This window comes from Triturus cristatus, chromosome 7, assembly GCF_964204655.1.
Source record: "Triturus cristatus chromosome 7, aTriCri1.1, whole genome shotgun sequence".
Lineage (NCBI taxonomy): Eukaryota > Metazoa > Chordata > Amphibia > Caudata > Salamandridae > Triturus > Triturus cristatus.
In genome coordinates, this window is record NC_140590.1 from 233,447,823 (window position 1) to 233,461,282 (window position 13,460).

A 13,460-nucleotide genomic window follows, 5' to 3' on the forward strand; every position below is an offset into this window, starting at 1 on the left:
ATCTTTGGCTGCTTCTTGGAAGTCAGCTCAGTCAAGGGTGCAACAATGTTGCCATACCCCTTGACAAACCTCCTGTAGTAACCGGTGAGTCCTAAGAAGGCCCTCACCTGGGTCTGGGTCCTTGGGGGCTCCCAAGCCAGGATGGTTTCAATCTTGGGCTGCAGGGGTGCCACCTGGCCACTCCCCACCTGGTGTCCCAAGCACACCACAGAACCCTGCCCAATCTGGCACTTACTGGCCTTTATTGTGAGGCCTGCTCTGCGCAGCGCCATCAACACTTCCCAGAGGTGGTGCTAGTGGACCTCCAAGGAGGAACTAAACTCTGCAATGTCATCCAGGTAGGCGGCACTGAAATCCTCCAGCCCAGCCAACACCTGGTTGACCAACCTCTGAAAGGTGGCAGGGGCATTCTTCATCCCAAAGGGCACCACACGGAACTGGTAGTACCCATCTGGTGTGGAGAATACTGACCTCTCCTTTGCCCCATCAGTTAAGGCGATCTGCCAGTACCCAGATGTTAGATCAAACGTGCTGAGGTACCGGGCAGCCCCTAACCGATCTATGAGCTCATCAGCTCTGGGGATGGGGTGCGCGTCGGTCCTCGTGACCGAATTGAGACCTCGGTAGTCCACACAGAACCTAAGTTCCGGAGTGTCACCAGGCGCTGCAGCTTTTGGTACCAAGACCACGGGGCTGTACCAAGGGCTGCTAGAGGACTCAATCACCCCTAGGGCAAACATTTTGGAGACCTCCTCCTTAATGTAGGCCCTGACCCTGTCAGTCACTCTGTAAGCCTTGTGCTTGACAGGAGGACTGTCCCCGGTGTCTACCTCATGGACGCACCAATCAGTGACACCAGGCACCAGGGAAAACAAATCAGAAAATTGCCCCAACAGCTGGTGACAATCTCTCTGCTGCTCAGGGGTCAATGTGGTGGAGAGGACCACACCCTCCACTGACCCATCCTTCTCTCCTGCACACAGGAGGTCAGGAAGAGGCTCACTCTCCTCTTCCATTCCAGCATCGGTGGCAAGGAGCATGCCCACTTCAGACCTCTCAAAGTGGGACTTCAGGCAGTTCACATGCAGGACCCACTGGGGGTTCCTGGGAGACTTAAAGTCCACCAAGTAGGTAACTGGACTTTTGCGCTCCACCACCTCAAATGGACCGGTCCACTTATCCTGGAGCGCACAAGGCTCCACTGGGGCCAGTACCCAAACCTTTTGACCAGGTTGAAACTCGACCAAAGTGGCATTCTGGTTGTGCCAATGTTTCATCTCCTCCTGGCTGGCTTCCAGATTTGCCTCAGCAGTTTTTCTGAAACGCCGAGTCTGGTTCCTGAAGGCCAACATGTAGCTAAATACATATTGGGGAGGTTTCCTGGGAGATTGCTCCCAGCCTTCGTTGACCAGACTCAGAGACCCTCTTACCAGATGGCCATAGAGCAGTTCAAAGGGACTGAACCCTATGGACTTCTGTGGCACCTCACGGTATGCAAACAACAGGCATGGCAAGAGGATGTCCCACCTACGCCTCAGGGGCTCTTCTAGGCCCATGATCATGCCCTTCAAGGTCCGGTTAAACCTTTCAACCAGACCATTACCTTGGAGGTGGTAAGGAGTGGTGAACTTATAAGTTACCCCACACTCCTTCCACAGAGACTTCATATACTGGGAGATGAAGTTGGTTTCCCTGTCCGACACCACCTCTCTGGGGAACCCCATGCGGGAGAAGATCCCCATCAGTGCACATCCCACCACGGGGGCCATCACTGTCCTGCGTGGGATGGCTTCAGGGTACCGGGTGGCATGGTCCACCAAGAAAAGGATGTACCTGTTGCCCATGATTGTCTTGGGGTCCAGAGGCCCCACAATGTCAATGTCCACTCGCTCGAATGGAGTACTAACAACTGAAAAGGGCTGGAGTGGGGCCTTGATCTTCCCCCCACTCTTCCCACTTGCCTGGCAAGTCTCACAGGTTCTGCAAAAAGTATCTGAGCACCTGCACATCTGGGGCCAATAAAAGTGGGTTGCCAGCCTCTCAAAGGTCTTGGTCTGCCCCAGATGTCCTGCCAATGGAATGTCATGAGCCAACCCCAGTATAAAGGATCTGAAGCACTCGGGTACCACCAGCACAAGGGCTGACCTCGGCTCGCTATACTGTTGTCCCAATAAATCAGATGTGAACCAGACATGTCACCTGCTGCCTGGGCTGCAGCCTGTCGCTGCATACCCTCAAGAGAAGGACAAGCTCTTTGCTGCTCACAAAACTCCTCCCTGGTGGGCCCTCCTTCCTGCTGCCAATGAGTCAGCTCAGGCAGGTCCCCCAGGTTGGCACTCTGCTCCCCGGTAGGCTCCAGGGCATCCCCCTCATGGTCTGCTCCCTCCTGGGCCGTGGCAACCAAGGGGGCCGGCTTCCCACGCCCCCTGCTCCTTCTCTCTAAGGCAGGGACCTGGGCCATACTCTCAGGCTCCAGATCTTTCTCAACACCCTCCTTGGCTGCCATGGACCGAGTGTTAGCACACGCTCACTCAGGCGGACCCAACATCTCCAAGTGAGATTTCCTCTCCACCGTAGCCCACGGGGAGTTCTCTAAATCATTGCCCAACAGACAGTCTACAGGCATGGCGGGCCTCACAGCCACCTGAAGAGTTCCTGAGACCCCCCCCACTCAAAGGGAACCTGAGCCACCTCACATTGGCTCTCTGAGTTGTCTGCGGACACTACAGGGTAGAATGCATGGGGAATAGCCTGCTCTTTGGACACTAACCGGGAGCTGACACCAGTTACACTGGCTCCTGTGTCCCTTAGAGCCTCCACTCTATGGCCATTGATGGTCACCCACTGCCTGTACATTTTAGTGTTATCAGGCAGTGCAGGCTTGGGGACCATCTCAAAGTCTCCTAGTGAGAGAAGGGTCAATTCTACAGGATCCCACCCACCTTGGGCACCCATCTCCTCCCCTGCCAGGGCTACACTAGCAAGCTGGTGGGGTGGTGCACGGGGTGGTTCAGGAGCATCCCTTTGAGGACACTGTGGATCAAAGTATCTGTGGCCCACTTGACCACACTTAAAACAAGTAAGGGTTCCCCTCTGAACAGGCCTACCTGTCAGGGGCACTGGCTCTTATCCTGGGGAGGCTGGTACACCACTGCTTGGTTCCCTTGGGAATTACTTTGGGGCTGTTAGACCTGGCATCTTTTGGCGTGGTTACCCCTGACTTTTTGCCTCTACCTCCTGTATTTTTGATGCTATGCTGGATGTCGTTTTTACTGGTAGAGATGCTTTGGGCACTTTGCCACTGCTGATCAGTGTCAAGGTGCAAGTGCTCCCTAGGGAAATTGTGATGTAAATGGCTATACATGTTTGGCATATTTGTTCTACCTGCAAGGCCCTAGTAAAGTGCACTGAGAGTGCCAGGGCTGGTAGTACAAATGCTACTAGTGGGCTGCAGCACTGATTGTACCACCCACAGGAGTAGCGCTAAAATGATGTCTTAGGCCTGCTTATAATAATAATAATAATCATAATAATAATACAGATGCTTGTAGAGCGCGAACAGCTACCTCTCAAGCAGGTGTCCCGGCGCTAAGAGAGTGCATTCATCTGGGAGGAAGCTAGGTGAGATGGTGTAAGTTTATTGCACAAAAAGCCAGGTCTTTAAGAGCTTCTTAAAACTTGCTTCTGTTGAGGCACACTGAATAGCCAGAGGCAGGGCGTTCCAAAGTTTCGCCGTGCCAGCTGAGAAAGATCTGCCCCCAAGTCTGGCCTTCCTAACTCGTGGAATGGTTAGCTGAAGCCGAGAATTAGAGCGTAGATGTCTCTCCTGATGGTAACGGGGGAGTCTGAGTTTTAAGTAAGTAGGGCAGGTACCTTTCAGAGCTCTAAACGCCAAGGTAAGGGCTTTGAATTTTACTCTGCTTGCTATTGGAAGCCAGTGCAGTTCGCGCAGGTGCGGAGAGATATGATGTCTGAAAGGAATTGGTTTTATTAATCTCGCAGCCGCATTCTGCATGATCTGTAAGCGCTGCACCAAATATTTGGGCAGGCCAAGGTAAAGGCCATTTGCATAGTCCAGTCTGGACGTGATCGCTGCATGTACCACCGTCTTGCGAAATTCAGCCGGTAGGAGAGTCAGAAATTTCCGGAGGTTCTTGAGTTTGTGAAAACATCCAGTAGTAACCTGCTGAACGTGCGAAGAAAAAGAGAGATTCACGTCCCATCTTACTCCCAGGTTCTTCGCATTGGTACCAGGGGCTGGGGCAGGACCCATTTCGGAGGGCCACCATAGGTCTGAAGGAGGATGCTTATTTTTCCCAAAAAATAGAACCTCTGTTTTGGATGCATTCAGCTTAAGTTTGTTTGTATTCATCCACTTGGCCACGTCTTGAAGGCAGCCCCTTATTTGTCTAAAAGCTGCCTCTGATACCTCAACATAGGGAAAAACTAGTTGTGTGTCGTCGGCATATGAGATTGCCTTGACCCCCCATTTGGCAATCAGGGTGAAAAGAGGGGCTAGATAGACATTAAAAAGGAGCGGGCTGAGTGCCGATCCCTGGGGGACGCCACACCACAGGCGTTTTGGTTTGGAGGAGAAGGCACCCAGAGCAACTTTCTGAGAGCGATCTGTTAGATAGGATTGAAGCCAAAGCAGTGCCTTGTCCTCCAAGCCCGTGTCCTGCATCCTTGCCATTAGTCTTGCGTGGTCCACCGTATCGAAAGCGGCCGAAAGATCCAGGAGAACCAGCATAGCTGATGCCCCTGTATCTAAAGACCATCTAATCGACTCGGCAACCTCAATGAGGGCCGTTTCGGTGCTAAACCCAGTCCTGAAACCTGATTGTGTTTCGTGTAGGGTTCCGTTTTTCCCGATAAAACTGTTCAGTTGACGCTGAATCAGTTTTTCGAGCATTTTTCCTGGAGCGGCCAGCAGGGAGATGGGACGGAGGTTGCTCAAGTCGTCGGAGGCACCACTAGGCTTTTTCTTTAGGTGGAGAAGTGTGGCATGTTTCTAGCAATCTGGGAACGTGCCAGTTACAATGGATGTGTTCCATATATGAATGAGTGGATCTACAATCGCATCCGACATAATTTTCCAAAGTTTTGGTGGGCAGGGATTGTCCGGGGCTCCTGATTTGCATTTATTTAATTCGTTCAGCGCCTCATCGCGAGAGATAAGACGGAATTGTGTTAGGGGGAGGGGGGGGTAAGCCTTTTATTTCTGTGTCTGCCATTGCTGTATGCACCGGGGTAGAGAAGGACTCATAAACCTGAGCAATTTTTTTATCAAATAAATCTGAGATGTCCTCACAGAGTCTCTCTGATGGGGTAATCTCAGTCTCGATGGCCCTCGGTTTGAGGAAGGATTGAACAATCTTAAATACTTCCTTACTAGATTGTTCGGCTTGTTGAATAGAGGTCGCATAAAATAATTTTTTAGCTTTTTTTATGGATCGATATAGACCTCGGAGGGCTTTTTTGTAGCGAGTTTTAGCTGCTACGCAATAATTTGTCCTCCAGAGGTGCTCCAGCTTTTTGCAATTGCTTTTTATTGCCATCAGCTCAGTGGAGAACCAGGGGGCGGTAGGAGATTCTCTTCGAGATGTAGCAATTTTGGCAGGAGCCATGGATTCCACTGTGCTACCTATCCAGTGGTTCAGCATCATTGCATCAGCATTAGCGTCTGAAGTCAGTTGGGGGGGGGGCGGCTGCCAGCGCTGGGCATAAGGTATCCTCAGATATTTTATCCCATTTCCTACGCATGTACAAGCGTTTGCCTGATTTCTGAGAGTAGGATGGGAGGGAGATGGAGAAGGGAATTAGGAAATGATCCGTCCATACTAATGGTAGTGGTGGGAGAGTTGTAGAATCCCGTATGTTGGAGAAAATGAGGTCTAGCATGTGGCCAGCCCGGTGCGTCGGTCCTGAGGTAATCTGGGTAAGATTGGCAGCTTGCAACGTTGCAATGAATTGAGTGGTCTGGAGGCAGTCAGGCCTATCAGCATGGATATTGAAGTCGCCCACTGCAATAAAGTGTGGGTGAGCTAGGGAGCTTAGGGTAATTAAATCCAGAGGTTCATCAGTGCGTGAGGAGGGGCAATCCGGGGTCTATAGATAATCAAGCCAGCTAGAGATAGCTGGGGGTTAATTTGAAAACAGAAGTGAAGCCCTTCTACGCCTGGGATGGTGGTAGGAGCCGAGGACGTTAGAGTGAGTGTGTCCTTGAAAATAATTGCCACTCCGCCGCCTCTTCTGTCATCCTCTCTATTTGAAAAACTTAATTTATATCCCGGAGGTGTTGCCATAGGGATCGAAGCCATGTTATCTATGTTTAGCCAGGTTTCTGTAAGGAACAAGGCATCCCATTTAGACTCCATAATAAGTAGGCTAATGTCGATGGCATGCTTGGGGAGAGATCTACAGTTCAACAGTGCTGATCTGAACAGAATGGGGGGGGGATTTGTAACAATCGGGCGAAATGATGTTTTAGCGCATGTCTTTGATAGAGGCGGGGCGATGTCCAGTAAATTGCCGCACCTCCGACAGGAGGATGGTAGATCCGACTGGGCCAGATCGAGTCTAGTCGCCTGACAAGATTTTGCCGTGTCCAGCGCCAATAGGTCCTCACGGGTCATGACTATCCTTTTTGTGTGGGGCATTATACCGGCAGCGTGGCTGGCGCTGTGCGCAGTCGGGTCGCGGACGGGCGCAGTCGGGCTTGCCTTAGGCGCGCCTTCGGCACGCAATTGGCGCGCCCGCTGCGCTCGTCCGCTGCGCTTCCGGAAGATACACATTTTATATATTGTGGAGGGGGCGTGGCCTAAGGTTGGTGGGCGTGGCCACAGTGATTCCCCACCGATGGCGTCAGCCGAGCAGTGCACTGGGCGAGTGGTGAGTAGGATCCTTAGTTCGTTAAAAAAGCACAGTATCACACGAAATGCAGGTTAAAAGTTTTAAAATCACACCAAGATTTAGACCATTGCTCCCGGCTTTCCGCCTCAGGAGATGAGCAGTACTCTGTTCGCGCTAGCAAGTCAGCGCGCCTAAATACTGGGTGGAGGGGGCGTGGCCTAAGGTTGGTGGGCGTGGCCACAGTGATTCCCCACCGATGGCGTCAGCCGAGGAGTGCACTGGGCGAGTGGTGAGTAGGATCCTTAGTTCGTTAAAAAAGCACAGTATCACACGAAATGCAGGTTAAAAGTTTTAAAATCACACCAAGATTTAGACCATTTCTCCCGGCTTTCCGCCTCAGGAGATGAGCAGTACTGTGTTCGCGCTCGCAAGTCAGCGCGCCTAAATACTGGGTGGAGGGGGCGTGGCCTGAGGTTGGTGGGCGTGGCCACAGTGATTCCCCACCGATGGCGTCAGCCAAGGAGTGCACTGGGCGAGTGGTGAGTAGGATCCTTAGTTTGTTAAAAAAGCACAGTATCACACGAAATGCAGGTTAAAAGTTTTAAAATCACACCAAGATTTAGACCATTTCTCCCGGCTTTCCGCCTCAGGAGATGAGCAGTACTCTGTTCGCGCTAGCAAGTCAGCGCGCCTAAATACTGGGTGGAGGGGGCGTGGCCTAAGGTTGGTGGGCGTGGCCACAGTGATTCCCCACCGATGGCGTCAGCCGAGGAGTGCACTGGGCGAGTGGTGAGTAGGATCCTTAGTTCGTTAAAAAAGCACAGTATCACACGAAATGCAGGTTAAAAGTTTTAAAATCACACCAAGATTTAGACCATTTCTCCCGGCTTTCCGCCTCAGGAGATGAGCAGTACTCTGTTCGCGCTAGCAAGTCAGCGCGCCTAAATACTGGGTGGAGGGGGCGTGGCCTAAGGTTGGTGGGCGTGGCCACAGTGATTCCCCACCGATGGGGTCAGCCGAGGAGTGCACTGGGCGAGTGGTGAGTAGGATCCTTAGTTCGTTAAAAAAGCACAGTATCACACGAAATGCAGGTTAAAAGTTTTAAAATCACACCAAGATTTAGACCATTTCTCCCGGCTTTCCGCCTCAGGAGATGAGCAGTACTGTGTTCGCGCTCGCAAGTCAGCGCGCCTAAATACTGGGCGGAGGGGGCGTGGCCTGAGGTTGGTGGGCGTGGCCACAGTGATTCCCCACCGATGGCGTCAGCCGAGGAGTGCACTGGGCGAGTGGTGAGTAGGATCCTTAGTTCGTTAAAAAAGCACAGTATCACACGAAATGCAGGTTAAAAGTTTTAAAATCACACCAAGATTTAGACCATTTCTCCCGGCTTTCCGCCTCAGGAGATGAGCAGTACTCTGTTCGCGCTAGCAAGTCAGCGCACCTAAATAGTGGGTGAAGGGGGCGTGGCCTAAGGTTGGTGGGCGTGGCCACAGTGATTCCCCACCGATGGCGTCAGCCGAGGAGTGCACTGGGCGAGTGGTGAGTAGGATCCTTAGTTCGTTAAAAAAGCACAGTATCACACGAAATGCAGGTTAAAAGTTTTAAAATCACACCAAGATTTAGACCATTTCTCCCGGCTTTCCGCCTCAGGAGATGAGCAGTACTCTGTTCGCGCTAGCAAGTCAGCGCGCCTAAATACTGGGTGGAGGGGGCGTGGCCTAAGGTTGGTGGGCGTGGCCACAGTGATTCCCCACCGATGGGGTCAGCCGAGGAGTGCACTGGGCGAGTGGTGAGTAGGATCCTTAGTTCGTTAAAAAAGCACAGTATCACACGAAATGCAGGTTAAAAGTTTTAAAATCACACCAAGATTTAGACCATTTCTCCCGGCTTTCCGCCTCAGGAGATGAGCAGTACTCTGTTCGCGCTCGCAAGTCAGCGCGCCTAAATACTGGGTGGAGGGGGCGTGGCCTAAGGTTGGTGGACGTGGCCACAGTGATTCCCCACCGATGGCGTCAGCCGAGGAGTGCACTGGGCGAGTGGTGAGTAGGATCCTTAGTTCGTTAAAAAAGCACAGTATCACACGAAATGCAGGTTAAAAGTTTTAAAATCACACCAAGATTTAGACCATTTCTCCCGGCTTTCCGCCTCAGGAGATGAGCAGTACTCTGTTCGCGCTCGCAAGTCAGCGCGCCTAAATACTGGGTGGAGGGGGCGTGGCCTAAGGTTGGTGGGCGTGGCCACAGTGATTCCCCACCTATGGCATCAGCCGAGGAGTGCACTGGGCGAGTGGTGAGTAGGATCCTTAGTTCGTTAAAAAAGCACAGTATCACACGAAATGCAGGTTAAAAGTTTTAAAATCACACCAAGATTTAGACCATTTCTCCCGGCTTTCCGCCTCAGGAGATGAGCAGTACTCTGTTCGCGCTCGCAAGTCAGTGCGCCTAAATACTGGGTGGAGGGGGCGTGGCCTAAGGTTGGTGGGCGTGGCCACATTGATTCCCCACCGATGGCGTCAGCCGAGGAGTGCACTGGGCGAGTGGTGAGTAGGATCCTTAGTTCGTTAAAAAGTAGGCCTGGGCAAAAATTTCGTTCCGTTCGCGGAAATTGCGATAATTTGACATTTTTGCGTTCCGCGGAGAGCGCGAAAATGTCAAAAATTCCGGTTTCCGCAGCTTGGCGATAATTTGTTTCTTGCTCGCGCTGTAAAATGATACATTCTCGCGCGCGCGCGATCGCCTTACCTGAATCCCTGCGTTCGCCGACAAGTTTTCTTGATCCGGTCGCGTTCTCCATGAGATGTTGTATTGTTTTTAGCCATTTGCGCTGTCTCGCGACAGTTCGCGCCCGCAGTGACGTCATGCGTCGCGCGATCACGTCTTTCTTCTCGCGATCATGCACCGCGAGAACAACTCAAAACAAGATGGCCGCGCCCGCAAGCAACCACATGGGTAAGTTGGCGACCCGCAACCATGCAGAAAATCTCGCGAACATGCCGGAAAAAAACTTCCGCATCTTTGCGATATTTCTGCTTGTTTGCGATAATTTTAAACATTCTCGCGATAATTTGCGAAGGTTAATTCCGCAAATTCCGCCCACCCCTATTAAAAAGCACAGTATTACACGAAATGCAGGTTAAAAGTTTTAAAATCACACCAAGATTTAGACCATTTCTCCCGGCTTTCCGCCTCAGGAGATGAGCAGTACTCTGTTCGCGCTCGCAAGTCAGCGCGCCTAAATACTGGGTGGAGGGGCGTGGCCTAAGGTTGGTGGGCGTGGCCACAGTGATTCCCCACCGATGGCGTCAGCCGAGGAGTGCACTGGGCGAGTGGTGAGTAGGATCCTTAGTTCGTTAAAAAAGCACAGTATCACACGGAATGCAGGTTAAAAGTTTTAAAATCACACCAAGATTTAGACCATTTCGCCCGGCTTTCCGCATCAGGAGATGAGCAGTACTTATGTGCAGTGCCTATGTGCAGTCCAGGACTGCCATGTCGACCTGGCCAGTGCAACTACTGACCAGGCCTTATCCTTCCCTTTCTGTACATGTCAGGCACCCTATGGTGGCCCTAGGTACCCCCCTGGGCTGGGTGCAATGTATCTGAAAGGTAGGGCATGTACTGAGGTGTGTAACATGCCCTGGTAGTGAATTACAGCCATTTTCGTTTTTCACTGCTGAGAGGCTATCTTGCCCATAGGACAGAATGGGGGAGGCTGTTTACATGCCAATCTTCCCCTAAAGGCAAGATAGAAAATCCAAGTTTGGTATCTTTGTGTTCAGAATTTAATTATACATCTTTTTAGCAAGATGGTTTTTAAATTCACTGTGTGAGAATAGCACTTTTTAGAAAGTAGCTATTCTCCTGTTTAACCTTTCTCTGTGCCTGTGTGCAGATTGGCTGACTGGTGTCATGTGATGGGCTAGGTGGCTCCAGGACTCTGGATGAGTCAGCAGCAGGGGGAATAGGGAGATCTGCTCTAAATGGGTGGGAGGAGTAGCCCCTGGGTTTGAGTAGGGCTGCCTCTGCCAGCACAATGCCGGCTCCACCCCCTGCTGGCCAGGCTGAGGACTCTGCCTCTGCCAGCACAAAGAAGGCTCCACCTCCTGCTGAGCGTCTAATGACCCTGCTCCTCACTCTGAAAGGAACCAGGTGCTCCAGGGCAGAGCACACCCAGGAACCGGTTTGAGCAGGGGAATCCCCCCACTGAAACAAAGAGAGACAAAGACTTGGAGGGGTATAAGAAGAGGACCCCAGACACCTAAACTTTAGATCACTGTGGAACTAAGAAGGAACCTCTGCCAAGGAGAAAGCTGGAAGGAACTGAAGAGGAGAAGACTGCCTGCTTGCTGTTTTGCTTTGCTGCCAAGGAGAGGGGAAGGACTTTGCTGTGTCCCCTTCTTTTGATTCTGATCTCCAAGGGCCTGAGGAGAGCTGGCTCCCTGTTAAGAAGTGCCAGGAACAAAAGGACTTCACCACCAGCTCCCCTGGAACTCTGCTGAGGGAGTTCTGACCTGCCTTGGAGTGCTTGCCTAGTCTTGGGGCCTCAGGAGGTCGTTTTGCTGTGTTTGGGAGCAGGAAAGCAGAAGAGTGAACAAGAGTAACTGGTACCCATCGCATCATCCATTTGAGGGACGCATCATCCGGTTGCGAGTCGCAAGAGCGAGAGTGCGAGGAGAATTTCATTGCGGCGTTATCGTAGCACCCGGAGTACCCGCATCGCCGAGTGCATCGAGCATCCTCCTGGTGCGTGAAGATTCCTGACGCTGCGAGGGTCGTCGCAGAACCAGTTTGCGGGCCGCACCACTGCCGGTGCGTGAAAGTATCCAGTCGCTGCGTGTGTCGACGCAGACTCCCACCCTGTGACGCATCGAGGGTTGCGGCGCCAGAAGTCAGCGCTGCGCCGCACATCGCGCCGCATCGAAGATCATCGCATCGTACCTGTGCGTGAAGCTTCCCCCTAAGAAACCTACGCAACGAAAGCCAAAGTCATCGCATCCTCCCCCTACAGATCGGAGCCAGCGCATCCACCTCTGCTGCGTGAAGCAGGGCTGCTGCAAAGCCTCCCCAAGGTCTCAGGAGTATCGCATCGCCTTTGCCATCTTCATTGTTATAGCTTTTGGGAACCTTAGCGCAACTTCAGGCACTGTTGGGCACGAGAGTGTCGCATTTTGTGCATTGAGAGTCGCATTGTGCAAGACACTGATTTTTACTTCCTGGAGTACTTTCTGTAAACTCCTGAACTATCTTTAAAGTAACCTTTTTAATTTTATGTTGGTTTTTCTGTAGTATTTGGTCTTGTGAAGTTTTTAGTAAAGATACCTTATTTTTCTGAAACTGGTGTGGAGTAAATCTGTGGTGTTTTCACTGTGTTACTGTGAGTGTTGGCACAAATACTTTACACATTGCCTTTGATAGGCTAGACTGCTCAGGCCAAGCTACCTAGAGGGTGAGCAGGGGTTATCGTAACAGTGTATCCCCCTTTCCCTGACTAGAAGCAAGGGTCCCTACTTGGACAGTGGTACCTACCCTGCAACTAGAGACCACCAGATCTAACATTGGTGGTCAGCGGTGAGGATTGAACTTGTATTTGTACTTGACCCACAGTAATTGGTGTACATCACTAGAAGAGCAGACCATTACACAGCCACATACTGCTGATTGTTGATTTTTGGGTTCTATTTTTGAGGTAACTCTTGAATCATCATGGCTCCAAGTGAGAAAGCAGCCAGTGTAGAAGGAGAGCTTGAGTTCACCATTGAGGATTTGTATTCATACAAGGTGGAGGAGCTCAAGCGGTTCTGCAAGGATTTTGGTTGTCCCATAAAAAGCAACTTCAGAAAGGAAGAGTTGCAGAAGGTTCTGAAAACCTGGTGGGAGGCTAAAGAGGCTGAAGGAGCAGATGATAATAATGAAGGGAATGGGTTTGGGGCAAATGATTTGCCAGTGGGCAACCCCACCAGTGGAGCGGCGAGCCACCATTCCAGCAGGGGTCTCTCCCCAGCAGAGGAGTTACAAGAGAATCAAAGAATCAAAGAACATGAGCTGGAAGTAATGAAAATGAAAATGAACATGGAAATGGCAAAGGAGAAGAAGAAGAATGCCCTTGCTTTTGAGGAAAGAAAATTGCTTTTGGCTCATGAGTTGAGCATGAAGGAGCTGGAGATCAAAGCCAGAGAGGTGGAGACCGGCTCAAATGGTGGCAGCAAACAGCCAGTGAAAGGGGGTAAGGTATAAATCCCCAAGGATGTGGTTCAGAGATACAGAGTGAGTGATGATATATATGGGTGGTTTTCTGCCTATGAGATTTCTTGTAAGATGCATAGAGTGCCTGAAGAAGATTGGGGTGCAGGTCTGTGGAAGCATTTTGAGGCCTCAGGGAGGAGTGCTCTAGAGCCCTTGGAAGCAGCCGGTAACCTGACCTATCCCCGTATGAAGGAGGCCTTATGCCTAAGGTTTGGGTTAACCCCAGAACAGTACAGGGTACAGTTCCGGAACTCCAGGAGCGAGGGGTCCCAGACTTGGGTAGAATGTGTAATCTGTTCTCACGTGCACTGGAAGGTTGGATAAAGGGCAGCAAGGTGAATGATTATAAGGGGTTATTGAATTTGA